The sequence below is a fragment of the Lissotriton helveticus genome, chromosome 6 (genome assembly GCF_964261635.1).
Source record: "Lissotriton helveticus chromosome 6, aLisHel1.1, whole genome shotgun sequence".
NCBI lineage: Eukaryota > Metazoa > Chordata > Amphibia > Caudata > Salamandridae > Lissotriton > Lissotriton helveticus.
Window position 1 is genome coordinate 2077873182 of NC_136067.1, and position 5075 is coordinate 2077878256.

The following is a 5075-nucleotide window of genomic DNA, read 5'->3' on the forward strand; positions in this document are numbered from 1 at the left end:
GTTGGATGTACACATCCCAAAAATTAAGTTTCTCTCGATCACTAGACAAGGTAAAGTTGAATTCCTTAGTTCTCATGTTTAACCAATTATGGAAGTCTTGTAACGAAAAATCATCTCCATTCCAAATCCAAAAAATGTCATCTATATAGCGACACCAAAAATTCACTTGGTTCTTAAAGGGATTGGCGTTGCTATATATCCACTTTTTTTCAAATTCTGCCATCACTAATTTAGCTATCTCGGGTGAAAAACTACACCCCATAGCCACTCCTGAGGTTTGCAGATATAGATGACCTTTGAAATCGAAAAGATTATTTTTTAGGCAAATGGTAGCTAAGAATGTTAAGAATCTTGTAGGTATCTGGTGTGGGCGTTCTCGTAAGTCTAGAACATGTCTTATTACTGCCAGAGCCTCATCTTGGGTATGTTAGTATAAAGGGATTCGATATCAAACGATACCAATAGTTGGTTTTCCATGTTGTAAGGCAAATCTTCTATCTTTGATATAAAATCCATTGTATCCTTAATGTATGATTGGGTCTCTTTTAACAGGGGAAAAAGAAAGAAATCTATGTATTGAGCCACAGGCCGATACTATGGGCCTGCCCAGCATGTTAGTAGTTGATTTATGCACCTTGGGCAGGACATAGATATTCAGTATTTTATTCTGCTCACTGTTTAAAAAGTCAAATTCACTTTGGCATAGCCAACCTTGGTCTAGTCCCTCTTTTGTTATGTTAAGGATTTCTCCTTTCAATCTCAATGTAGGGTTATTCTCCAATAGTCTATAGTGTATTGTGTTGGACAATTGTCTACTTACTTCCTGATCGTATTTGTCTTCATCCCAAAGGACTATTTCACCCCCTTTATCTGCCGGCTTAATTATTAAGGACGGATTATTATATAAATCTTTAAGGGCGGCCCTTTCAGTTTTACTGCAATTTGCATTGAAAAAAATCTTCTTCGATTGTAAAGTGTCCGATTCTCGAAGAACTAAGTCTTCGAAAATTAAAATTTTTGCTGGTAGTAAAACGCTTTCAGCGATAAATTTAGATTTATTCCTTAAACCGCTTATGTTTATCTGGTCTTGTAATTCACGTTCTAAAAAGAATGCTTTTAATCTAACTTTTCTGAGAAAGTTAAGAATTTCTATTTTAGTCTCTACTGGATTTTGCAGTGACGTCGGCACGAATGAAAGTCCCTTGGATAAAATTGAAAGTTCTGACTCTGTTGGTGTATAGTTAGACAAATTGTAATTAGGTATAGTATTTGCCTTTTCACCACCTTCTATCATGGTGTTATTTGACGTCTGTAGGTTTTCTTCCGTGTTCGGAGAGGCTCGGATTCTTGGTTCTGGTATTGCTCGGACTGCTGGAATTGGCCTTGTGGGGTGAACATTGCTACCTGTTGGTTGTACCCTCTCCATCTGGTCCCACCTCCCCTTGCTCGATACCTGCCTCTGCCTAAAAAAGGTGGAAACGATCGTTGATATTGGGTATAGGCTTAATGACCACTGTATGGCCCTTGATCAGAGTCCGATGAACTTTCTGAGAACGTAATACATTTATTACAAGATCTACCTCTATATTGGAGATTCAACGCACTTGGGTTGTTATTCAGATAGAAATCGTCTTTCAAGAAAGGATATACTTCATCTAGTTTGCAACTCTTTATGTCTCTTGCTACTTTGGTGATTTTCAAGTTTGTATTATGTACCGTGAAATCAGCAATAGTTTTTTCAACTGATTCTGACAGTTGTTTAAAGTCTTTAATGGTACTATCTCCTAATATTTTGTGTTGTCAATATTACTGTTTATTTTAGAGCCTATTGTAAACGGGTGGATCGATTTGGATATTGGATATTGATTGCTTTAATTACCTAAGGTGAATGGTGTTATTTTTATAGGTGACCCTTTACCTGGTGGAGTTGTGCACTTTAGTGGTTTTCTATACCCTGGTGACTTGCTGTATCCTTTGATCTGTTATTTTTCACTTTGTGGTGTTGTTCTTTCTTGTTTAACTGGATAAGATAATATCCTTATATCCTAATTTGTAACTATTTGCAATGCATTTTACTTTGTAATAGGAAGTAGTATATTACTTTCCTCAGTATATTTATAATATACTATTGTTTGTTTTCTACAGCCCTGAGGAAGTCAATTGCTAAACCTTTTGCTTCACGAAACACGTGTTGGCTGTTTTTGTTGGATACTATCCGTCTGACTGCTTAACAGATATTTATGTGGATCAAAAGAATCACGAAGTACTGAACAAAATAAAGAAGTATTGAATAAGATGGACTTGAACAATATAATTTGAACAGCACCGATAACTGAGATTACTGTGATTTACAACTGAATTTGTTTGACAATCTACTGTTTCGAGTTTTATACTTTTATGAAGACCTGTAAAATTGTGATATTTATTTTGCTCAGGGAGGAAGAACTTTTTCTAACTGCAATTGTATATGCACTAGAATACCCCAAATGCTTCCATTATATTTGTAGAAATATGAGTAAAATATATCCCCTGAAAATACCCCAAAAAACTTTAAAGTGAATGCTTGCATTGTAGATCAATAGTCCACACCATAAATGTTGTCCTTGAGCAACGTAACCCCATCCTATGCTTCCAAGCTCGAAGAATGAAATGACCTCTTTCTCAACACCTCAGATTAGGACAAATTGTTTGAGTGAACTCAGACTGACCGTCTATGAATCGCGTACACTAGAGGCTGCTCATAATGTTATGCCTTTTCTAGCAAATATGAATACTTCCGACAAGGACTTTGAAGACGTTTCAGCTTATTTCAGGGTGAAGTGAATACAATAAGATGTGGCCTTTATAAGTCATTGTGTTGTGTCCAGAGAAGAGAATTATGAGCTGTTTTACAATATTCTATGGATGAAAGGGTTTCATTGAGAAAGAGTTAAATGGGACCGTCTATGAATCGCGTACACTTGAGGCTGCTCATAATGTTATGCCTTTTCTAGCTAATATGAATACTTCCGACAAGGACTTTGAAGACGTTGCAGCTCATCTCAGTGTGAAGTGAATACAATAAGATGTGGCCTTTAAAAGTCATTGTGTTTTGTCCAGAGAAGAGAATTATGAGCTGTTTTACAATATTCTATGGATGAAAGGGTTTCATTGAGAAAGAGTTAAATGGGACTCAATTCACCAATAAGCCATAGTACCAACCCTTGAGCGGCGTATCGTTTAGAAAACAGACATGTCGTGGACAATTTATCAACTGTTTGCTGTAGATTTGAATTGTAAAAGTGATGCAACCCCAGTGGAAACTGATGTGCTGGGATTGAAGTTGCCTACATTAATTCAAAGGAGCCCTATTTTGCATTAAATGGGGCTTCCACATGAATTTTAAGGTTTGATGCAAATTCCTGTAGTAGGTAGTGTGTTCCTTCTTGAGGCTGGCGTAAGGTTTGAGAAACATTTTCTGTTCTAAAAACATTTCAAACTTTGCTTGTTTACCACACAGTGCAGCATACATTTGAATGGGGAAGTGTGAAAGGTATTCAAGTAAAGGAATGGTGCCTTTCCAGGACAAAACCTGTTCCCGACCCAACACAACACTCTTCATCATGGTGCACAGGTGAATGCTTTGGTGCATGACAGTCAACATTTCACCAGCGCTGAGGGAGAGAAAACCAGCTCCATATCTTTGAAGGTATGGTGCAGTTTTTGATTTTCCCATTGACTCAACACACGGCAACAACTTTGTTTTCTGAGCTGCAATGCACCAAAAATGGTTATATCTTAACTTTAGAATATATATTGTCTTGGATCTTGGAATTATCATACACTACAATATGGACACAGCGAAAGAGTCTTAGTACCAACAACAACAATTTTGTATTGATTTTCACATCTGCATAGATCAACATTTTAACATATATATGTATATAATCAATGTAATTTATATAAAATAATTGAGTCTTAATATATCTTTTAAAACCAAGGGATTGTACAGATCAAATATTTACAACAAAATATCCTAATCAGTGCATTAAGTGTGTACATCTTATATCTGGCATAGGTGTGGTATTGGAAGGACTCTTCCATTCAAAAGACAATGCTTAGACATAGTTTACAATTTGTGAAAGTTTGCATGTGTGCTGTTCATTATTCCACACAAGAAAGTTGGTAGTGTTTGATGAAAATATGTTTTTCTCTGTGTTATGCCTAGCTCAAGGGGGCATAGATTTTGTTGCAAATGGCTATGTACCATTTTACCAGATACAGCTTTGGGCCAAAATTCAGGAGCTGGGTGGGAGTAGCTGTGTGGGAACACCCATGTACTACGCAAGGGACACCCCCTTGACACAGCTAGTTTTGTGATACTTTAGGCCGACTTTCCAAACCAAAGCAGGATTCACATTGGAAAATATATTCGAAGTCATTCTTTGCACTAGATAGCATCACGTTTTGTGACAGTGCCCACGAAAAAAGGCTTGATAATTTTGACCATGTGTATTTTCGCTTATGAGAAAATATTTCATTAGGGTGCCGTACTTGGGAAGCATGTAAAGGAAACAGATCAGGATTAGAGAGAATAGCAGAATCTAGTTCAGCTGCACAGGGCTTGTTCTGTAAAATTTGAGGTTGATGCACTAATTCAATACCCAGCCACTCCAGTCCGAAATACAACCGGTGAATTAAGAAGTCTTGCATTACCAGGATCCTATTTTCTCTTTTAATCTTTTTAACCAAAAACTTAGTATAAATGGTGATATAGTAAGGACGTCAAACTATAATTTCACCTTGAAACCTGTAATTTTTGTACTACTATAAGGAACATGCAAGCACACACTGGCACTAAGCAAATCATCCATTAGAAGTACATGTATTATTGCCCACAGAACATAATCAAGAAGTGGGCAATTAATACACTTGATTGCTCTCAACTAAGGGCAATAAGGCTAACTGCAGAAGCCAAGCCTCATGTGTCCCATTCCACTTCTAGTAGTTCTCTGCGGTTACCCACCAAGCATGTTTCCTGGACTTCCCCCACTGCCGACTGACACGTCAAGATCAATTCATGGGTTCACCCAGCC